Here is a 25,364-nt window from a genome sequence, read left to right on the forward strand (position 1 = left end):
CGCAGAATGTGGATCATGGAGCTTGACTTTTCACTTTTCGTCACACTTCCATGAAGATCTAATGCCTTCCGGAACCGGGAACATGAGCCAAGCCCTGTTTTTGCAGGTTCAGATTCTTGGCAAGAATACAACATTCCTGCGACACGCAAGTCTTGGTTTTGTGCCCGGGTTTGCCAAATTTATAACACAAAGTGGTTTTGTCCTACTTTTCGCAAACTTTGGCTAGGTGTAGGAATACCATGTAAGGACCAGGCTTTGTCCATATGTGGAGAATAAAGGACTATTATTTATGGTGTCTTATGTAAGACTGTTAATATTAAACAAGGATGTAAGTGCATAAAGTATCGGCAATTATCTAAAGAAGTGAACGTTAGTCATTTTAGAGTTTCTTTTCCAATAAAAACAGATACTTAACCTGCAAAACGGCACACATAATGACACATATTACAACAATCGAATGTTGTTATCTTTTTTGCATTTCGGGCCAAGTCCATTTTGGTCACTCTAAACAATTGACATGCCTTGAATGTAAACTATGATTTAAGCGCTGATACCATTTGTTTCAATAGTCATGCCTTAGCCATTTTAAAAGTTTTTAGCGTAATTTTCCTAAATGTACGTAGCTAAAGCAATCGTTTAACGCATTATGACACGTCCAATAGTGTGGCCTGAAAACTTACAAGCACGCATAAACCTTAGATCTAACAAAACTCTTGTGTAATATTTCCCATAGCGTTTTGTTTATGATGAAACGTGGAAAAGCATTTTCTAACAATGGAGGCAACATTTTATGAGTTGCGGTTGGTTATGGGCTCAAGGTTGACAGCATAACGTGCATAGTACTGGAGGAAAAGCAGAAATATCTAGGGTTAAATGTGGTAGCAATGCAACCTAAATTGTTGCCATCTTTAACAATTCAAGTTACTTTCCAAGAGAGTAGGTTAAATCCCAAGGTGGCCATGGAAGCTCACTATCAACTGGACCAATAAAAAATTCTGAAGCAATCACTGACGCTAACAAACCCTATTCTCACGTCGTCTGCATGCTTCCACCCCACTGAGGTGAAATGAGTTGGAATATAATGAAACAATCCCCTAACTGCCATTAGAGCAGACACAAAAAACTTACCAGTAAATTTCCTTTTAAATTCGATCCTTGTAAAATGCAGGTGCGCTCCTCACACTTGGTCATCACGAGTGTCGGAGACGGTTTGAAAAGGGACTGTCTACAAAGAAAATTTCGTACAAAAAGAAAACGCTTGTAACAGGGAATTCGAGGACAGGAACCTTTTTCCAAATTAGGTACCTGTAGGGCTCCTACATCGAGCAAGGTCTATACATACAAGAAAAGTGCATAAATACGGGATGCACGGATTACTATTGAGTCGGTTTTCGGTTAAGGCAGGGGCTTGAAACCTATCCTTATTATAAGGCTATGATTAGTCCCTGAAAATTTGTGACGAATTTTCAGGATAACCATCTTCACTAGCTTACACACCTCATCATTTCCAAACTAAATGAATTTCTGGACACATCAGACATTTCGTGAAACTCTAAGGACTAAAAAATATCCTTTTTTTTCATACTATCACTTCTTCGTCTAGTTGAAATCTTAACTAGGCCCGTGAGCGACTACCTAACAACCCCTCATCAAAACAATCCTCAGGTGGAAAAAAACCTACCTGAATTCATCAAGCCCACTACTAGCAGGTCTTCGGACACAGTGGCTCCGATTCAAACCCTCATTTCTGCCATCATCATATAATCACGACCCTTGTCCGTTTCAGGACCTTTGATAGGGTCTGGAGATTTTTCGACAAAAGATTTCATTTGTTCTGCTGCATCCGAAGATAACTTGAAAGCATGCATTTAAAGTGATTTCCAGATACATCCATCTATTTTTAAAAAAAAGTGAAAAACTGGTTTCTGTCTGTTTTCTTTTGCAGGTTATCTTTTCTGGTGTTTATATTTTTTCTGTATGTCATTTTTCTTTTCGTGACCGTCCTGCAGTGTGCATGGGCTGAAAAATAATCATCATGAAAGTTATAAATTGCTGTTTTTTGTTTACATCCTCCAAAAAGATATATAAAGTGAATCGTGATCACTGTTTTTCGGTGATGACCCAAGATTTATCTTTTCTGGTGTCATTTTAAATGCATGTATGTGAATCCGGGCACATCCATATGCATTATATTATGCTAAGTAGGAAGGCAAAGATCTTCCGAAATAGCAAGTGTCCAACTGAAGAGTAATAATTCTACGTAATCCTCACATATTTTGGGATATGCAGAAGAAAAGATGACGAAGACATTGCTACTAAATTTTGTATGTTGAGATTCAGATATTTTACTCAAGTTGTCATTTTATTTTATAAGAAAATGAAAATTTAAGGAAAGAGCTTGAAGTATTAGAATTTTGAGCCCGTGTACTTAGGCGGTTTATTCTTTAATATTTCCCCGAAATTTCGAAAAGCATATTAGCTCCAGAAAGGGTCAATTGGTTATATTTGGAAATAGGCTGAGGCAGACCCTGTTCTCACTTTTCTTTTATTGAACAAAATGTTCGCTTGAGACCGCAACTATTATCTAAAATCTTAGCCTCAGGGGTCATCTGCGAGTTTTAACGGGTTGCTCACGATACAGTGAGTGACATCCCCAAGACGTCCGAGCGAGCAGTTCTGACCCTCCAGTTGCCATTATCCCTAGGCTCTGACAAAATTTCTCGGTGATTAGCGAACCGCGAGTGACCCTAGCTTAGATCTATCATGGTCGTAGTGTGTATCAGGTGTCAGCCCCTTCGGGGCCCTAGTTGCACAGTATACATTGAGCCGATATTAGCAGAGTTCCCTCAAGCGTGGATTAGGCTTCATGGAACTGGGGTTGGAATTTACACCCGTCCCTGACTACTGTTGCCCACTTCCTTGCACAAGATGAGTTTGCACCACTTCAATGGAATATAAAGTATCCGCCTTTTGAATCAACACGAACAGCTCTATTAACGAACCCTACCTCCACCTTCACCTGGTGATCGTTGGGAGTTCTTTCTTAATGAAAAGCTGTAGACGGAGAAGGATAAAGGACAGTTTCCTGCGCCTAAAAGCGGGACAAATTGTACCAACTGGTCCTCAAGGTTGGCGGTCGGGTAGAACTGACAACTCTTCACGGGAAACCAGGGTTACGAAGAAACGAAAGGAGCCTCGGACTGAATTGACAGCACAACAACGAATATGGCAAAAAAAATGGACTAATGATTTGTGCAGTTTCTCATAGAATATGCGCTCGCTGCACAGATCGAATGCTGGCCAACAACTAGCCGGTACACTATTCGAATATAGGGCTGATGTAGCAGGATTACAAGAAATGCTTTGGACAGGAACCGGATTCCTGGAGAAGAAATTGAACGCGCCACCTCTCAGCGATTTAGAGAGGGAGGTTCCTTGCAAGGAAAAGAGAGGTTCTTTGCAACGAAAGTACGTCGCTCACCACAAGATCAAGAGAAGGAGGCAGCCAGGACTCAAACAGCTATCGAGAAATCGGGATAGGCACGGCCAAGAAAGTCTCCCAAAATGATGCGGCTGCCAGTCAGGGAACGGCAACTGTAGTACCCCCAGTTCCAGGAAGAAGTCCTGAGAAAATCGCTGAAACTGGCCGCTTAAATTTAAATTGGCGGGCAATCGACTGTATTTATGAGAGGTGAAATGGAAAGGCTGAAGAAAGAATGCTCGGCAATTGTGAAGCGCTTGCGACCTTCCTCCGGAAAGGTGTGAACAAAGGCGGTAAAAACAAGCTGATGGAACTGGAAGAACTCTAGAACTGCAGGCTGACATGGGCAGTAATAGACCATCCGCGAGAACCAGGGAAGACAGCGCTTCTCACTGAGCACACCGTTAGCGTTAGCGGGAAAAATGTGGAAAAAAGAAGACGCATCTGAAGGAGACTTTATGCAGGTAGCTTCAAAGGCTGTAAAAAGCAAGGCAAAGAAAAGAAGGAGCGACATGCCGCCCCGTTAGAAAACCGCCTGCTCCAAGTCAAGGTGCATACGAATGGTGAGCTCTGCTCATTAGATCAATCCGGCTCATTAAAGCAAGACATTTGAAAGAGTCTACAGCGAGCACTATAAGATCAAGCCCCAGGCAGTGAAGCTGAAGTGCTTTTCATACCGAAAACGAAAGCTGGCTTAGTCCTTGTAGTGAACAGGGCACCAATGCTGATAGCCCATCTAGCCTGACAGGTGTTTAGCCACACGTCTGCAATCTGCCGGAGTTCTGACAGGAAGGCAGTATGTATTAGATAGGGCCAGGTAGGACAAAAAAAACAAACACTTGTAATGAAAAAAATCGCGGCACCTCTAGTTAGAACGTTGCGAACACTGGGGGCGTGGGATGGTGTCTAGGCTTTATGGCGGAACTGGAAAGGACCGTACAAAATAACATACACCGGAGATGCAAGTTGATCTAGTGCTAATCAGTGAACAGAACTGGAACAAGGAGTCAGCTTTAGGGCATCTCAGCTTGTCGGTGCTATATACTGGCAAATTTAGGACAGCACCCGACTTCGGGATTTTGCCTAAGGTCGTTTGTTTGCATTGGGTGTTTAAGGATAAGGTTTTCAACACCGAATGAAGCAATCCCGAACTTTTAATGCAAGAGGGCATGATTTTGAATACGGATGATGGATCTTGGTTGACGTGACTTCAATGTTAGATTATTTTAATCGGGAGTGTCTCACCCAGATGCCAGATGGAACCGAATCGTAGAGATGGCGACAAGGACGGGGCTCGTAGTTTTATATACCGAATCCTACCAAACACTACCTTGATTTCAGTAATCGGGTTTCAAGAATAACTGTCCTCGTCCATATCCCTCCAACTGAATTTTTGATACAATAGGGAACAACAACTGACTGTTGTCCATACATGTCAAAAAAGCATCCAGCTATACCATTTGGAGTCAAATTGCAGGGGAAATGGCTGAAACAAATGTTCCTAACGAGTTTATTAGAAAATTACGACTTTTTGGAAGAGGATGGATAAGGAGTCCAGGGGGTACATTGCTATAGCGGTGATAGTACAAAGCTCGGTGGATTGTTGACAGTTGGGTTGATGGTGAGAAAGGTGAGAGGGTGGAACCACCTTGGTTATATGTACCAATTTTTTTAGTCGTAGTTAGAGCCAGGAGTGAACAACGGAGCTAATGGAGGAGGTGAATCCTCAGAGAATTTCATTGGTTTTAAGACACAGTTTTTGGAAGTAACCCTGACCCAGTTCACCTGTTTTACTGCCGGTGCTTCGCTAGTGAAAAAAGAAACCTAAACGAAGGTGATACTGAGTCCGGATGTTATATAGGAGAAACGCTCAAATCGAAGGATAATTGGCCTTTAGCTGCATCCATAATTGGAACATGAACTCCTGAAGGAGGAAGAAAGCTGAAAGAACCGAAGAATGAAGGCCCAAAGGAAAACCCAATTCGTGAAATAGTACCAAATGGTGCTCTAGTTCCAAAAGGAGAACTAAGATGTATTGCTGAAAACATCTACATCTACAAAGAACGGAACGCAAATTCACTAAACCTGACGGTACAATTCAACAACATAACAGAAATTCTGGGGCGCGATTTCACATCCCACTCTCAAAGAAATCAAAGATCCTGTAAAAGTGCTTCGGAAGGAGGAAGCATAATGTGTGGCAGGCAGAGCTGCAGAAGTACTGAAACAGCTGCTATATCGAAGCGCCATGAACTTTTGAACAAAATCGGGATAGTCGAATTTATACCGCAAGCTTGGTCCAAAAGTTTACCCTATTTATAAAAAAGGCAATAGAGTCCATCTATGCAGAATATAGGGTGAAATCGGAACTGTGAATGAGTCATAAGCTGCTGTCAACAATTATCGAAAGGAGTTTGATCTTTTTGGGGTGGCAACAAGCTTGGCTGTCGATCAGAACAACTATTTTTTTCATGTTGCTAAGATCAATGATCCAGCCGTCGACAGGCATCCAGAATCGTGAGTACCTCTACCTCGAAGCCAGGAATATAAAGGTCAAGGGCCGACAACAAGCTGTCAGAGGAGATGAAAATCGGCGGCCTGAGGATCTACACAATTGGCAGTCCCCCTATCCAAGTACAAGACTACCCTGAAAATAGTTCAAATAAATCTGCAATACTCAAAGTGCGCCTTGGCTAACCTGCTAGTTTTCTTCTAGGAGGGACACATTGGCAGTTCACTCATCAGAATAGACCGAATGTTTAAAAGCAGACGCCGATCAGGGTAGGCCTAGAGTAGGTATCTCGACAGGAAGAAGCACACTCTTTCCTGTGTCCGTACTTAGGTTCCAGCGACCTAGTGGAGAAAGCCGGAAATGGCAAAGGAAGGTGTATATCTTCTCGCTTGCCTGGTTCACGATCGACCAGCATTGGACGCATACCATAGTATCGAGTAAGTTCAAACTGTAGGTAGGCTGCGATGCCAATGCGATGTACCCACTTTGTGGCAGTTTGGAAACCAGTAGGTTTATAACAGGGGTGGTGCACCGACCTTCCACTTCTCCAGTTTGGGCAATTGTGAAGGTTGGGAAGAGGTCCTTGATTTGACCCCACTAACTGACAATGGGAATTTCAAGGCAGAGAACGTCTGATCTGAGAGACAGCTTTATGAATATAGGTCGATACTTTTGAGTCTCAATCTCCTAGTAGAACTAACTTTCCTACTTTTCCAGAGATTCCTGGAGGAATGACTGTTGGATGTTTCAGCAGGTTATCGAAACCAAATTCATCGGTGCTACCAATGGTAACATCTGTACTGTAATGGAAGCAGCCTAACTTAAAGTGGTTCGCAGCTTTTATTCGCTCCCTTATAGAGGTCTACAAACATAACATGAGTATAATTGATATTTAAAAACTAAAACAGCCAAGTTGAGGCCGAAGTCGACGGAAGTGGAACTAATTTTTGAAGGTTTAATATAAAAAATGAGAACCCAGGCCATACTCGAGCTTTCTCCTGGGGTGTTTGAATTATGGGCAGATGAAGAAAAGGTGTTCCGCATCTTCTGTTGCTCCTTTACATGTAGGACAATCTCGCCATTTATCCAAGCCGCACTTATAGAGGCACTTTCTGTACCCACTGTGTTCGGTCAAGAATTGGGCCTAATCGTAACCCATCTCAACGTGGTTTCGCGTAGTCCACATACTTATGTCTGTATGTCCTGTGATCATTCTTCGCCTGATCCCATGGTGTTTACCACACAGTCAATGACCTCATTTGCTTAATTTGCTTGTTAAGGCTCGCTTCCGACTTCCCGTATAAGCTGCTTGTTTTATCAGCTAAAACATCCACTGGAATCACCCCTGCAATTAGTCGACATGCAGTTTGAACATGTCTGCCATTTTCTACAATTTTTATTTCTGCTTTTTGGATGTTGGAGAAACAGGGTCGCAAGGATCTCCCACAGCAACCTAGGACGCATAATAGACGAAGACCTGTGTACCTGACTGTCACCAGCATTTTTCTCAAAAACGGTTATGCAGATTGACACCAAATTTGCTGGGAATGTGGAAACTGTGAACGCACCGTAAGATCTAAGGGGGGGGGGTTTCCATACAGGCAAAAGGAGTATGTACAATTTTTCACGACCATAGTGATGTGGGGTATCAAATGGAAGGTCCCGATTAGTACTTTTCAATTCTGATATTTAATGCAGAAAGGGGAGGGTGGGGGCTACACATTACGTCCTAGACATTAATGGGAGAAATGTCCACTGAAATGTTTTTATATAAGGAATAGCTTTTTTTAGGATTGAGGGGGTGAAGTAGCATCTGATGAGTTGCCTCGCTTATGGACGGTACCGTATGTCCTCCCTTTTAAATAAGTTGGATACTTGGCCCAAAACGAGAGGTCGGTGGAGGAAGAACGAGAGAACTCCAATTAGTCCGTTCCGCCATCATTCAGGACTCTGTTAATCCTAAAACACATGTCGTTATGAGGATACTCGTTACGAATTCCGGCCGCTCAGCGTATATAAAATCAAATGATTGCATTTAAACTGCAGTTTAATCATATGCTCACCCATACAAAGGTTTCTCATTGTTTTAATTAAGGAACTCGTCCCACTTTCAACGGCCAATTGTATTATTTTCGTACCAAAAGCAGAGCTCGGAGCACTTTCATTTTCAATTTAATTACAATTTTGTAGAATGTTTTTATACGAATGATTGCCATCGATTTCCAATTGCTTTTGTGTTGTTTACATTTTATTATAGAAGTTAAACACGTTTCAAGTTTATTACAAACAACACTGCATATTCATAGCAACGGCACAAAGGCTTATAAGGAAATCACTTGACGATTGGTGCTCCTGCTTCGTACGCAAATGGAGTTACTCCACGGGCTGTAAAGTTTATTACGCTTGCAGCGCTTAAAGTTTTCATTTCATATGAATATTCATGCGTGCATGACCCAAGTGTATTGGGTAACGATCCCTCGAGCTGCCTGGTCCCAATGTTCTTAGCTTCTCGGATTTGTCCACGTTGCTTCAGATGCATCTACCGCGGTTTTACTATCAACAGGCGCAGAATAATTGCTTCCAAAGTCATTAGTTGCGAACTCAGGGGCCAGCAATTATTCAGAATCTCGTAATCAGGGTTGAAGTCATAAATGTTGAATACTAATGACAAAACCCTATATGTGCATAGTAATCTGTAGATTAACTTATCGGCTTATTGCACTAGCTTAATTTTCAGCTTAATTATAGTTTTGCATGGGGGTCACCTTAGAATTTTCACGGAGTCAAAAAACCTTAAATATCAAAACTACCCCAAACTCAGATCGGAATTGTTGCAGTTATGGAATTGGGGATATAACACACATTTCGATAAAAAATTAGATAATTTAAAGGAAATACACTTTTTCATCTAAATTTGAAAAATAAACCCAAAATTGCAACAACAAAAAAATCCCCTATTTTTTCTAAGACACATCATCCCCTTTAATAAAATATGAAAACCACAAAGCGTAATTCCAGGACATGTTGGTTGATCACCTGAAAGATACTCATATGGTAAATGATCTTGAATTTCTTTGCGCTGAATTCATCCTGGAGATGAAATTCGATCAAGGTCCCTTTTGAGTCCTGATCGTAAGGACGAAAAAAATCTTCTTTATTCTATCTTTTTCAAAATCTTCCTCGTTTCGGATATTTTTCTTTCATTCACGAAGACATGAGGGGAGAATGTAAACTTACCACTATCGGGGTTTAAATGGAAACATTGGTTGGTAAAATTACTTTGACACTGAATTTGGAAACTAACGTAATGAATGATTCCCTTTAAATTCACTACAGATATCAGCTATCAATTTCACAATTTGTCCTCAAATTTAGATATCCACATCCACAATATATCCATTAACGTTTTTGATTTGATTTACTTTGTGGTGGTAGCTTACCCGTAAATAGTAAGGTTTAACTGCACAATTGACTTATAGGTCTCCTTAAGGAATCCGGGGAGACCATCTAAAGGTTCGCTTGATATATCTAAGTTTCGTATAGTGGCACCAAAAATTAGGTTCCTGGACTTTAACTGAACATTTCTTAAGATTTTTAAATCATAGCCTATCTGCATTTCGTAAACCGAAAAGATCAACTTCCGCCTATTGTAAGGGGTTTTATCTACTACCGCAGGAGCGGTACAAATAGACAGGTACCCCATAGCAACTTTCTCCAAAAAAAGCTAGAATCAAATCTTTGGCGTAGTTCGGCACGATGACTTTTTCCGGAATCAGAGGATTCAGCATATCGTTGATGTTTCACATCAGCAGGCCTAGTACGAAGCCCTGCTGGTCATCCACGAAAACAATGTACTCATGGGTTCCATTATTGGTGCCACATCAAAGTCTTTGTTCTTAAGTACCAATCTTCGCTAAGGATATCTGTATTAGAATCCAATTGGCCGACGCACGTCGCGTTGACTGTTTCCACCCTTTTTGTGGGTTGTATTTTCAGCTAGATTGTCCACTTATTCAAGTGGAAACCAACCTAGTTGGGACCCAGTCCTTAACAAACAAGCCGAAGCAATCCCCTTTTGTCAGCACTGCTGACCCCCGGCTCCAACCGGTGTGACATGTCGAGGCTAAAGTTTTAACTACGGGTAAGTATATGTTTTTGGGTAGCAAAAAGCCTCCAAGCAAACGGCCTCTGGACAGCAAACAACCTCCGGGAAAATCGCCTTCGGGGAAACAGCCTCCGAGCAAGTCGCCTTCGGGCAAACCATCTTCGGGCAAAATACAACTCCTGGGTTGTGTGAATATTGAAAGGAAAGTATCGTCTATGACATCTGCGGCTAAAGACAAACCAGAACGGCGGTGGTCTTCTGATGGTCCAGACTTTTCGGCGCAAATGGCTGCAACGACCGAGTCTTTATTTGCAGCCAAGACTATCGATGCCGATGAATGGGTCTTATATGACGACACCAATCCATTAGGTTACGACACAGAGCAGTATGAGCAGCTTAGGAGGAGACCCCTACTAGCTGTAAGGATTGCATCCTTGCAAGGCATTATATTACGCTTTGAGTCGGTAGGTGTATACCGTAAAATTTTACGGATAAACTTTGCCGACGAAAGCATGAACTAGTGGCTCAGACAATACTGCTCCTCCTTCTTCGATGTGTGGGCGGGTGCGGTTTCCGAGCTATCATCGATTAAAAAGAACTTCCTCTGGCTTTCAGAAGAGGAGCGTAATAATGCTGAGGTCTTGGAACAACTTGGAGTCCAGAATAACCTCAACACCGCGGCCTCGAACTTTCCCCACTATCGGCGTTCCTGAATCGGATATTAACAAGCTTCGGGAGCAAATGGGCTACCGGCTCTACTGTCGGCTTCTCATTACAAGTTTCGGCTCCTAAAACCATCGAGGGGGACGTGCAGCTCACGGTACCTTCATCTGAACAGTAGATGAGGTGCAATATCTCTCAGATAAATTGCAGCATTGTAAAGCGGCGATTACACTTATCAGTCATCGGATGAATAGCTGCAAAATATTATATGTATATATCTCATACAAGAACTCTAGATGTCGGTGGGAAAATTAGGGGCTTCAACTTCTGACATGCTGACTGTCAATGGAAGTGATAGACCTCGCTCCTGCATGTTGGTTTCAAAAGACCTCGAAGCTATCTTAGTTAACGGCCTATGTGATGGCGACACCACAACGATCACATTGACCATAAAAAGCGAACTGGGAGGTAAGGAGATTCTATGGTGCTCTGCTTCTTTACCTGGAAGACTGTGATATTAACGCGCGCCATATATGCTGCGGAAGTTCCAACATCAACGCGAGAGGATCGAGACTACTGGAGTATCTGGTAGGAACCGAATTGCTGGTTCTTAGTTTGGGAAATAAACCCACTTTCTTCAACGGAGTCGGGCAAGAGGTCATCGACATCACGGTGGCATTCCCTGACATTGCGGCTTGAGTGGTGAATATCAAACGATATCACGCTCTTGGATCACAGGTGCATTGGTTTCGTAATGAGCATGGATTCACCTCCACTCACTCTAGTTCGCAATTCACGTAAGACAGATTGGGCGACCTACAAAATAGCCCGAGTGACGATCCCTGGGAGACGCATCAAATCCATTGCTGAAATTGAGAAAACCATCCAGATGATGGCAACTAGCATGAGAGAAACTTTCGAGGAGAGCTATTCACTAATGATACCAAAGAAGGTGTAAACAGTATGGTGGAACTCGGATTTGACGAAACAGAGGAGAGCGGCAAGGGTGCTCTTCAGCCGAGCTCTAAGGACTGGTTCAGCTGCTTGGCGGATTCCTCATAAAAAGGCTCAAGAAGCTCTAAAGAAGAACATAAGGTCGGTGAAACAAGCACCATCACGTATTTGCGAAGAGGCCAACTCTCTTGAGGACACCTCAAAGCTAAAGCGGATCCTTGTAAAAAACGTATCCAGCAGGTGGGTTGTCTACGTTTACAGAGCGGGAGACACACAGAAAGCCATGAAAAAACGGCAAACCATTAGCTTGAAGGGTAGTTCCGAGGCGGCATCCACAGCATGACAGGCACATACATCCCTCAACTGAAAGATTTGACTATGGCATGTAAAGTAGTTTCACGGGATTGAGTGAAATGGGTATTTAACTCGTTCTGAAGAAACAAGTCTACAGGTCCGCATGACATTATTCTGGCTCTAGTATTAAAGGGAATTGTACAAAGTGCACGCCTAGAACACGTTTATATTCCAATTAGTTGGCGTGATGTGCAGGCAATATTTATTCCCAAACAAGAGAACCCCACTTAACGGATGTTAAACGCTTCTGCTTCCTTTCTACTAAAAGGACTAGAAAGGCTTGTAGATCGATTCTTAAGGGATACATACGCTCCTAAGGGGTCACTTCATTATAGGCAACACGCCTACCAGAAAGGTAAATCCACGGAGGCAGCACTCCATTAGCTCACGGAAAAAATTTCAAAAAGGATGAGGGTGCCTTCAATTGTATCTCAAGCAGTTGGGACCATCTTAGTAGGATTCCGATAGGTAAAACCGTTGGATGTATACATCTATAGTAAAACCCATTTTGATGTATGCATGCTTCGTCTGATGGTCAATGCAGAACTTTGCTGGCTCCAATTCAAAGGGCTTGGACGCGTAGGTATTACTGGAGCAATGAGTGCTAAGCTGACTGCGGCGCTTGAAACTATCCTAAACTACCCCGCATTCATTTTCAATGAGGCATATTGGCTCGATTGACATTCACTACTCCAATTCCCTGACGGCCGACCGAAACTGATCCTGGTATCATCAGTCGCATGGCTCGCCATTGTATGCTTTGGTCCTTCAATAGCAACAACCAGGGCAACACTTTAGACCCAGGGGGCAAAGGTCGGTGCTATTGTTTCCACCGAAAACCGCCCGCATGTATTCGTTTCGGCGATCACCACGTTTTGTACACATGGCAGTCCACCGTTGCCGATATGCAATGAGCGATCATTTACACAGATTTCATAACCCAACACGGCCTTCCTATTAAGATAAGAACTCGCGGGTTTCATTGACTAGTCTTCCTTCGTACGACAAAGTGAAAGGTTCTTCCGCCCATACAATATTCACCACATCTTCGAAGGAAGCGGGTATTGTTAAGCCGTTCCATCAGAAGAATTTAATGACGTCTATTCTCCACAGAGCATAGCCATATCACTTGCGAAACTGCCAGTCCATCATTAAATTCACACAATGGGCCCGGCATCTTCGGGCATCCACGCAGACTTGTCGGACCTGGGTTCAAAACCGTCAATTTTGCGACTGACATCGACAGGGTATCGTTCGACCACCGTCTGAAGGCCGATGGTACTTGGCGAATCACTGGATACTATAGGCATATGAACCTTAGCACCACTCCGGATCATTATTTGTTCTCCATCATCGAAGTTTTGCTAGAGGAGATAAAAGGCAAGGTCTTTTCTATGATAGACCACCGCAAACCCTTCTACCAGAACTCGACCGTAAAAAAGGACATTTCGAAAATGCGCTATCATAACACCATTTGAACTCTCTAAATCACTCGACCATCTATGGGCCTTTGCAAAGCAGCATAGTCACTGCGATCCAACAAGGACCATCTATTGCGGCACGGTACCATGGACAACCATGATCAACTTCTTCGACATCTGCAACAGTTTTTCTTCGTCCCGTTTCTTGAGAAACATAGCATCAACTCGGATAAATATCCTTTGGGCTGGAGCGAAGTAGGATACCTTGGTTAAGTTTTATTCAGAGGACATCAGACCCCCTTTCAAGCCATTGCGGGTTTTCTGTGGCCATAGCGAAGCCCCAAATTCCGCAGATATCTGGGAATGCTTAATTTCTACTACCCCATCATGTCGATGGCTTCTAGCATATTAGCTCCTTTGAAAGACCTCTTTTTCACGGGTTTTATCGATTATCGACCACTCGTTTACGCTACCCAACAACAATCGGACTAGGCCCCGCCGAGACAAACACAACAACTGGACTACATCCTACAGAACCAGATACCTTTCAAATTCGTGAAGGGAATCGGAAACGAAGCAACAGACTTCATCTTGCATACCTGTACGCATTTGCCGCATCGACAACAGCATGTTTGTTGTCAACGTTAACGGCTATCCGAGTGTCAACTCCACTAACAACTTAAGTAGTACCTTGAATTGGCAGACTTCTTGATGGTAACCTTCAGTAACGAATCTGAAGTAACAACAGAATCGCGAGAGTTGTCACCATCTGACAGCGCGTCATAAAGAGACAGACAGATGGATATCGCACGAACTGGATTTTGCCCAACATATTAATTGCGCAGGATCCACTTTCATTGCCCTGGCCAAAATTTAGAAATGCGGTTATATGGACACTAAGATCAAGTTGAGACTGTTCTGTGTTAGTTGTAATTTCTGTGTTGCTGTATGGTAGTGGTACATGGAAAGTGACCACTCCCCAACCCCCAAGCATTTGTCAATGCCTGTGTATCCCAAGTCCCAAGCTTTCGTTAAGATCTGCATGTGTCGAATTATTGGAGTACGCTGGTTCGACGCTACTTCAAATAAAAAACTTCGTCGGTGCATGGCTCTGTCATCTGTGCACGATATCATCGCAGGTGGAAGTGGCAGTGGATGGGTCACATATTAAGGAGGAGCGACAATTGCATTGCTGACTACGTCACGCTGTGGAACCCACTCGCACAACTGGGTCGACTAGTGAGTTTTTCCGAGAGCATGCATTTGGCGAAGAACATTAGAGAAGGTGTGCGGGCATTTCAGCGAACAGTGGGTGGTAGCGCGTATGTTCGGCTGACGCGCTATACCCCACCATGATTTAATAAACTACAACTGTTATGATCTATTCCAGTTTTGGTCTCTTTCTTTAAATAGGTGACTTTCCCCCTTTACCTAGGTCTTTTCCCAGGGTACCAGGGAACTTCACGCAGGATTCCAGAAAGATCGCAATTCTACATTTAGGCCAAGCCATTCATTAACATTACCTGTAATGTAGTTGAGACCTCCATCTCAATAATATTTAGGGTCACTGTAACTCATCCTTGCATTCGTCAACTGTAAATAAGAATGATCAAGCAACTTCCCCCTACGAAGCATCAAAGCTCCTCTTTGATATCCTCAGGACACGAAAAACCATTTCGCCTTACGACAACCTGTTGTCGTGGACTATCAAGTGCCTGAGTCGTATCAACTGACATTCATCCCTTCGTGGCTGAACCCTTGAAAAAGAGCATGGCTATGTCTCCCTAACATATCGGGTGGTTTGTTTCGGGACCTTCCTTTTCAATATTCCACTTGTTGTTCATGCAGAGGAGGACATTTAAACAAATTTCAGGGAACACTTAAGACCCTTAAAAACTTCTTGAAATTTCCGAAACCATATATTCTGGTTGCAGGCTCAGAATTGAACTTTTTTTCTGGTTGGTATTCCCAATGACGCGGCTGGTGTGGATGTGGATGGTGTTACACGTTCATAACGATCGCATATTAAAATAATGAATAGGAGGGAAAGAACTGTGGGAAAGTTCTCCTGTAACCGTCACTTGGCCGTTGCCGTACAGGGGCTTACAGGGGCTCCTCCGTCTTCAGATTTTGCTTTGATTGCACATATGGTTTTGTAAGGGTGTGTTTTTTGTGCTCCGTTGCGACGTGACCCTTATATGAAGCAATTTAGTGAAATGGTAATCACGGAACCAGAAAAAATCGGAGGGAGCGGTGGTGACGAGTTGCAGTGAATAACAGGTCATGGTGCATTATCGGGGACCCCATGAGAGAAGTGCATTAACGAACATGGAAATTCACTAAGGGATTCCAAAGGGTTTTGATTAATTTTATGTTCCAGAGATTGACTGTGGTTCTAATCGTCTGGAAGGATTAATTAAGGAGAACCAATTTGGATGAATTTGTTGGGTTTGTCAAGAAGGTACGCAAACAGATGTAATGGAATCCTCCCGGAATGGATAAGTTGAAACTTCTAAAAAGGAAAAAGGAGAAGGCATCCAACGAAGATGTTGCATTTGCATTAAATATTTATATTCTTAGCACCTTCAAAAGCACCTAAACAAATGCCTTCTAAGAAAACCCGCCAGTACCCAGTCAACTTCCGTTTTAAACAGTTTTTACTGGGAGAACTCTTTGTCGGCTATTTGAAAGGAAAACACCATATAAGCGAAGGCAGAAATTCATTTTGCTTTTGCTTTCTTAGGACGGACATCAAACACTTGTCAATGTCATCCGTTTTGTTAGTCTTTCATCTCTTTGCGGACAACAAACAATAACACACGCACATCATTTGTTGGATGGATGTTGCGTGCATTGCGTTCATTAGCTTCAAATTGTGAGGTTCAACTTCTTTTGTCGTCTAACTCCGCTAGTGCCTTAGAATATGCCTTGGAATATCAATACTTGTTAAGTCACAGGTTCATGTTGTTAGAATATCCACGTCGTGAATAATAAATATGGTTTTAAGTGCATTTGTTTATTCGCAAACATGCGAGAAATGCATTATCGAGCTTTTCAGAGGAGGAAGATGTAATTTTTCTTTTTGATGTTGATGTCCGCGAATTTCTCCTGTAATCCAAAATCCTGGGCAATGTAATTTGCAGACAAAGTCATCCAATCTGTCTGTAGTTTAAGAAACCAAGCCCCCAAACTCATCAGGGAATATATCTTCAGGTTCTTAGTTTTGAGCCTTCATCTCTTTTAGTCAAAATTCTCTAATATACCGAGAATTCGGTGCATGACTACAGCCTGCCCCTCCGCGGTACTACTGCCCAAATCTACCCTATCTGAGCGGAAGATTCACGCTCGGCAGAAGGAGACTTCAGCCGCTAAGGAGGGGAGACTACCGGCTGGATCCTGGAACCTTCTTCTTCACCCTTACCAGGAAGAGCGGGAGAAAGGATAACTATTGACGTGGACGCTACTGGCTTAACGCCGATATGTGAAAATTCAGCCCCCAGACACCGTGAACCTGCGATGACTCCAAGTTCGCGGCAGAGGAAGGCACTGTAGAAGAAGATGGAGCGCTTTGGATTTGCACCACCAAGTGCTTAATTTTGACCACTGCCATGGGAGTTTCCTCTAAAGATGACAGAATGTCTGAGAGACAATTTGCCATCCTCCGGGAGTGCCTGTGGACAAAATGTTGGAGTCTGGAACAAAGGCAAAATTTAACAGTTAAGATTTTCGTGATGTACTCCCACCCGCAGTAGGTAATCACCGCTTTGAGTTCTGGCGGTCGGCCCAAGTTGACTATTGTGAATACCGAGCTGCGGAGAACAGAATATGTTGGATGTTTGATACCTGGCCCTCCAAGGAAGGCAGAGCACATTATCCGCATGCCGGGTTTGTGAATATGGAAAACCCGGGCATGAACTTCGGACAGTGGAGGGTAAAGTCCATGAACAGCCAATCTACAAACGTGGAGGGTTTTAGTTTGGTAATCGAACTGGCGCAAAGGAGTCTTAAGGTGTTCAGGGACAGTCACCATATGCTGCTTCACTTTTTCCTGAATAGATCGAAATTCAATCATATCAGGAAATTAGTGAGTTTAGTTTAGTGGGGAGAGCCGCAGTTCGAAACGCTCAGAACTTTGCTAGGCCCATTGTACTATCCTCGGAGATCGCTTATTCATCGGTCTCTTGCCGACGGCATTTGCGGGGTTTCCCGAATCTGATAACGTACTCCACAGACAGAGAATCCGCAGACTCTTCATTGAAGGAAACTTTACCAAGGTATCTTGGTCTGAGGTCTGAGGAGGCGAGGCAATTGCATATGAAGTGCAGGCCCGTCTCTTCTTCATCCTCGCATTGACTGCATATGGCCGAGATCATCATCATCATTAACGGTGCAACAACCGGTATCCGATCTAGGCCTGCCTTAACAAGAAACTCCAGACATCCCGGTTTTGCGCCGAGGTCCACCAATTCGGTATCCCTAAAAGTTGCCTGGCGTCCCGGCCTACGCCATCGCTCCATTTCAGGCAGGGTCTGCCTCGTCTTCTTTTTCTACCATAGATATTGCCCTTATAGCCTTTCCAGGTGGGATCATCCTCATCCATACGGATTAAGTGACTCCTCCACCGTAACTGATTGAGCCGGATTTTATCCACAACCTGACGGTTATGGCATCGCTCATAAATTTCGTGGTTATGTAGGCTACGGAATCGTCCATCCTCATGTAGGGGACCAAAAATTCGTCGGGAGATACTTGTTTTAAACGCGGCCCAGAGTTCCCAATTCTTTTTGCTAAAAACCCAAGTCTCCGTGGAATACATGAAGACTGGCAAGATCATTGTCTTGTACAGTAAGAACTTTGACCCTATGGTGAGACGTCTCGAGCGGAACAGTTTTTGTAACTTGAAATAGGCTCTGTTGTCTGCCAACAATCGTGTGCGGATTTCATCGTCATAATTGCTTGTGAACGGGACAAAGGCTAAAGAAAAAGAAAAAGAAGATGTTGTTATCGCTTGTGATTTTCGACCCTAGTTGGAAGAAATTATCAACGGTTTCAAAGTTGTAGTTTTCCATCTTTATTCTTCCCATTTGACCAGTGCGGTATGATGTTGTCGGTCCCCAACCTGGAGGACCAGTTGGCACAATTTGTCCCGTTTTAAGGCACGGGAGGCTCACCTTCATCCGAGAGAGCTCCTAGCGGTCACCACCAGAAGGTGGAGATAGGGTTTGGTAGTAAAGCTGTTGGTGTTGTTTCAGCAGGCGTTTCCCAGGTTTTATGCTTCATCGTGGATACCAATCCACGTTTCGCCCTGCGAGCTATACTACCCTGCGACCTATGGCCGAGATCATTACTCCAATATCTTCGATGCGGTAGTTTAAGGGCCTACTGGGGTTTACTTGTCCCATGTCTTAAGGAACAACGAAAATGCCACCGGCCCCAGGTTCCTTCACAAAGTTTTTCGCCTGCCGGTAGGAGTTCAAATTTCTCCATTCGGCTGCATGAATCCTTGCATCATACAGGGGCGGGTTCTATCATTTCCACTGGCATACAACAAGTCAGCATGTCGGAAGCTTAAGCCCCTAATTTCTCCACCAACACCCCATGGTTCTTATATGAGATATATGCAGGTATTGCATCTATTGATCCGACGACCGATAAGTGCAGTCACCACTTTACAATGCTGCAAATTTATCTGAGAGATATGGCACCCCATCTACCGTTCTGCGTAGGCTGCACATCCTCTTCGATGTTTTTAGGAGCCGACACTTATAATGTGACGACCCCAAACCCGTAGTAGAGCCGGTAGCCCTAGTTTGCGGCTTATCGGTTCTTCCTCCTGCTTTGTTACCTAATAGCATCCAGGTGGAGAGGTTGAGGCTATTCTGGACTCTAAATTGTGCCAGGACCTCAGCGCTATTACGCTCCTCTTTTGGAAGCCAGAGAAAGCACTTTTTAAACAATGGTAGCTTGGAAACCCTCTTCAGTGTTAGTCGCGCACCTTTTTACACATCGTTGAAGGAGGAGCAGTACTGTGTGAGTCGCTCGTTCGTGCTTTCGTCGGCAAAATTTATCCGTAAGATTTTACGGTATACACTTACCAACTCAAAGCGTAGTGTAATCCCTTACAAGGATGCAATCCTCCTAAGCTGCTCACACCGGTCTGTATCGTAACCGGAAGGATTAGTGTCGTCATACAAGCCTCATCCATTGACTTTGATAACCTTAGCTTCTAATGAAAACTTAGCCGTTCCTGGCTAAGCCTTCATTCCTGGCATTTGAACCGGAGAGTTGCGATCGTCGGAAAATGGATGCCGCTTAGGTTTGCCAGACGCTCCAAACAATCCTTCCCCTTCAACATTGGCAACAGATGCTTACCCGTAAGTAAGATTTAAGCTTCAACAGGTGGCGCTGATTGCTACTTTGCTCGTCCATTAAGGACTGGGTCCCAGTAGGGCTGGTTCCCACTTAAATAAATGCCGAATTTGAATCTAAACTCAGCTGAGGTGTGCTTCTTCGCTCCGGGTTGGATCGTCATGATCAAAGTGCTGTTGATTGCTTTTGTATTTTAGGCTTTTAGTTTCTTCATGCCATGGCTTTTGTTTTACAGGGGAAATAAGTTGATCTCGGCAGAGCCTCTTTTTGCTGAGGCAAGGCTAGTTGAACCTGGGGCCACCTGGTTCTCAGAGTTCACCGTTGACGGCCACATCTAATTCCTGTGTCCATTCAGCCCTCGGCACGCTAGTCGCACATTCGCTTGGGGTTTTTATTACCGCTTAGCTTCAGGTGTCACCTCTGGTTTCCCAGAGCTTCCTCCTTGCTGAGCTGCCTCACTACTTTCAAAGCGAAGAACAATGATGGTCTTCGGCTTGCCAAATATAGAGCAAATTACAGCATTTTCGATTTGAAATGGAATGGAACTGAACGGGGAGGGTAGTACACACAGTGGCGGAACTCCGGCATGATGGTTTGCATTGACGAAGGACCTATAAAGTAAATCCCACTTGTTAGAAACGTTCCCTTCGCCATTTACGGAACAAGCGGAAAAAAGGAAAACCAGAGACGTGAACGGAATTGACAACCAGCCAGTCTGATTATATCTACGCAAACCGGACCCCCCCAACCAGTGAAGGTGTTAAGTGGGAAATAGAAGAATGCTCTGTGTGATCAAATGAGACCTGTGATGGATGAGTATATGGGCAATGCTGCACCTCCAAATGCGGCAATTCAAAGAGAAATCAAATATGAGGGGATCGAATCTCTGGCAGTACGGTTTGAGGGAAACTCCCGACTATGGTATATGCTTCTAGCTATTTTCCATTATACATTAGACTAAGCTTATGTCGAAAAACTTATAGATTGGTCTAATTAACCTGCAACATGTTAAAGCTTTCTCTTATCTGCTGGCAGTGAAGTTGACAAAGGATTGTCCTTACATTTTTCCAGTGCAAGAACTAAGGGATCTGGTAGCGGATGCAGAATCACTTCAGCTCAGCTGGAGTTATGACCCTTTAACGGGTCGCTTAGAATACGGGTGTGACGTCGTCGAAGTGCCTATAAGTAGTTGTAAGTAGAGGCCTTGAAAAAGCCTCTCGGTACACGTCAGGACACAGTGAGAGTTCCGGGAGCTATCGACAGCTCTCTGTGACCGTCGACGGGGTAATGTGAGCTTAGCTCTGCCAAGATGGTTCCTTCAGGACACTGTTCGGGTAGTGTGCATTGAACCAGTATTAGTAGACTGCGTTGCCCTGAGCGAGCTCTGATTCGTCTGTGAGTACCGGGATCAACTAATCGTAGGTTAAGCCCCAGGGAACTGGGGCAGGAGCTGTGTCCGCGAGGGTATACCCGTTCCTGACTATAGCGTCCCGCTCTCTTGCACACAATACGCTGGTGACTTTTCCATGGAGAATAAATCTAAACAAACAAACAAAATCCACGAAATAGCAGGGAAGGAGGAAGAGCTGAGTGGGTTCGGGCGCAGCACAAAAATGCGTCGTTTACTATAGCGATCAGCGAAAGACGCTGCGAGGGTTTAAATACCCGATGTGACTTCAGTAAGTCAAAATAAAGAGGGAGACTTGTCAAGTAGCGCGACTGACGGCGCCCCTTGTTATGCCCCTTTTCCGAAAAAAGCCCAATCAGAATCGCTAGTCCTGAGCAGGTGGATTGGAAATCAGAAGCAAGCGCGCTTCCCGTTGAAAGCACTGTAAGGACCAAACGGATCGCAGATAGCTGACTGCAAAGTGAACTGCGGAAAAAACGGAAAGAGGAAGACGTGCCTGAAAGAGATTTTATACTTTCCAGGGCCCAAAAAAGAAGGCAAAGAAGGATAAAAGGAAAGAACTCTCTATGCTATCAGAGCCTCGCTTGTCCAAAAGTAGGGAGCCTACAAACCAAAAGGGAGTAACGGAAAAGACGAGGAAACGAAAAAAGACTAGACCGTCGGCTCTACTCATTAGGCCGACGAAAGGCAAGACATTTGCGAAAGTTCTCAATGAAATCCGCTACTATATGAAACCCGAAGACAATGGAGCAGAAATATATTTCATATGAAAACGAAGGGTGGCGGAGACCCAGACCATGCCGCAGATGCGGTCATGTAGGCCATCAAGCAAAGACCTGGAATGAAAGCGAAAATTGCGTTCTTTGCAAGGATCGTGGTGCGTCTGGTGAAAGTATTGCACACACTGCGGGTTTAGGGCGGTTTCCAATCTTTAGGGCGGAATTAGAAACGGCCAGGAGGTGCCTAGCATGATCGCACCCTACAAATTAATATTCACCGGAGTGAACCGCTCACCAGTAGCAAGCCCATTTCGCTGCGGAGGTAAAGGCTGATCTAGTGCTAATCAATGAGCAATACCGAAACAGGAACCCGCTTTCATGGCATCTCCACCTATCGAGCAAGGGCGCTTGCCTCAGCCAGTCTCCTTGGCTGAAACGAACGCATGGTGAGATTGATTATTTCATTACCCAACTTCTAAGTGGGTCCACACCCACGTGTTTTCAGTCGTCCTTGCTCAAGATTGGGAAGGCGCGATCTTCTGATTGTGTGTTCTGCAATTCTCAATTCTCAACTTTGCAGAAACGGTATGAGAGATAGGAGGAAAGCCAGGAGATGCCTGAGGGAGGGAAGTCTAGCGATGAAAGTTTAGAGAGGAGAATGTAATGATCAACGGTGTCAAAGGCTTTGGAGAAATCAGTATAAATAGCATGTACCTCCTGTTGTGAATTCAAGCATTTAGCAACAAAGTTGGTAAAGACCAGAAGATTTGAAGCCGTTGATCTATGTTTCCCGAAACCATGCTGCTCTTTGACAATGAGGTGACCGAAATGCGCGGTCAACCAGTCGTTGACGTATCTTTCTAGGATTTTGGAGCAAGAGGAGAGAAGAGAAATGGGGCGGTAGTTCACAGCAAGGGAAGGGTCTCCGCTCTTGAGGATAGGAATGATAAGGGCCACTTTCCAGAGACGGGGAAAGTAGCATTCATCTGGACTTTTGTTGTAGATTATACACAGGGGGAGGAAAATATGTTTTCCACAGTTAAGGAGGAAGAGATTAGGAAGCCCATCGGGTCCAGGTCCGACATTGGGGTCAAGGTTACCAATAAGGAACTCAACCAAGGAAGGCGTAAGGAGAGGAATTGCTAGAGATTCCGAGGAGTTTGTAGTTATGTAAGGTGTAGAGGGTGGAGAGCTCGAGGCAGAAAACACTGAAGAGAAGTAGGTGTAGAGGAGGTCGCAGGATTGTTGTGGGGAGTTGGCAGTGGAGTCAGCGATGCTGATAGAAGAAGGGAGAAATTGAGTTGGATTACGAGAATTGCGAGCGTGAGACCAAAAGGGTTTTAAGTTACCACGGGCAAGGGCGGCTTCGACGCTCAATAGGTACGTTGTACGCGCTTTTCTGACCATTGACTTCACAGTAGATCATATAGCTTTAAAGTGAGCAAGGTCGACGTCATTTTTAGAAGCCCGAAACTTCTTCTGCAGTGTATATTTCAAGCGAATGTTAATATGAAGTTCCGTTGTGAACCAAGTTGGGTACGAACGTAGGCAGGGAGTGGAAGAAGGGACATAACAGGAGCGGAGATCCGAGAGGATATTGTAGAAAGTATGAGGAGCTTGATCACACGATGAATTGCTTAATATATGTACCTATTTGAAAGACGCTAAAGCTGAGTTCAGACTGTCAAAATTGGTTTTGCGGAAGTTGAACTTAGTGGATTTACGCTTGGTTTTAGGTTTTGAACGAGGGAGCTCCGCTTGAAATTCAACCGCAGGGTGGTGAGCGTCGGTTTTGACATACGGGGATGTGCAAGGAAATAAAGAGAGGTGGCGCTCGGGGAGGTTGGAAAGGAAGAGATCGAGAGTGCGGCCCAAGGAATTTTTGGTGGTATTGAAATTCAGGGCAGAGCAAGTGTACATAAAGGAAGAAAATGGGAGGGAAGAATGGGAGAGGTTGTTGGAAGGAATTGGAAGGCTAGGATGATTACGTCAGTTGAGCATGGGGAGGTTGAAATCTCCACAAAGGAACGAAGGGAGGGAAAGGAATCTGACGGTAAGGAGTTCAGACAAACTGTCAAACAATTCTTCATACAGGTGACAAGGGCTAGCACAGGGGACATATACACAAGAAACAATGAACGGGAGGAAGTTGGGCGGGGAGGCACGAAGAGCAACACGATCACAAGGAAAGCCAGAGGAGGAGAAGACGAGTTCGGCGGGGAGTTTTATAGCAATTGGGACCCCACCGCCGGTGGACTTACGAGAAGCATCCCGGTCCCTGTCACAGCGGAAAGTGGAGTATCCTTCGGGGAGCTCGGAGTTTAATATGGCATCGTCTAGCCAGGTTTCGGAGATACAGATGGCATGGTGTTGCTGAGCCAGCGCGGATAAATTGAAGGCCCCCAGCTTGGTTCTTAAACACCTGCATGCAATCACCCGGTTGGTGTTGTTGTCTTTTGTGAGTTTAATGCAGGACAGAGGAGAAAGTAAACCAACTTTGCTCCTTATATTCTCCAGAACATCGTCCGTAGAAGTTGTGAACGCTAGCTTGGAGATGAAGAGCTGTTTAGGTGGGGACGCCACCTTTAGCTTGGGGCCACTGGTATGGATGGATGAAGTGCCAGGATATATGGCAGTAGCGGGAAGCGGAGCTTCGTTGGCGACAGGACAGGCGGCTGTGTTCCGATTCGAGACTTGCTGAGGAGGCTGCGGATATTGTCCCGACGTAGGCGCGATGGAGTGAGACAGGATCGGAGGCACGGTGGACCGTAACTCGTCGCATGGGGGCCGCTGGATTAGGTGTGTAGAGTCAGTGGAAGCAACCCTGATGTAGGAAGGAATTGCAGGCGAATTCAACACAGATTGAGAGGCCTGGTGCATAGACTCCTGAGATGATGTTGAGGCTACATTGTTATGCACAGTAGGAATGATGGATACAGTACCGCAAAAGAAGCAGGATCCAACGGTTCCAATCCGCATCATAATAGGCCCTTACCTTACAGTTTGAGGTCGCCAAGGAATGGTTTATTTAGTGTTCTTTGCCTAATCTTAGCTTGTATCAGGGTGTGACCCTACTTTCCGTGAAAAAATCGGTTGTTACAATTGGGGTAAAGTTTTAGTTAGTCCTGGGGTTTTAGTTAGTCCTGGTCATGAAAAGCTTGGATTGCAGTTTAGGTTGATGCAAGTTGGGTTTCCATATATGTTCTGAATGCTTTACCAAACTCGAAAATGTTTCCAAGTATCCATCAATTACCACTTAAATCTGTGAAATACTATTATTATCTTGATATTTCCAAAATGGAAAGTTTTCCTCATAAAAATGATAATCCAACTCTTTATCCAATCCATGGAAGACAATGCTCTTTCGACCTTTCGCCC

The sequence above is a fragment of the Hermetia illucens genome, chromosome 4 (genome assembly GCF_905115235.1).
Source record: "Hermetia illucens chromosome 4, iHerIll2.2.curated.20191125, whole genome shotgun sequence".
NCBI lineage: Eukaryota > Metazoa > Arthropoda > Insecta > Diptera > Stratiomyidae > Hermetia > Hermetia illucens.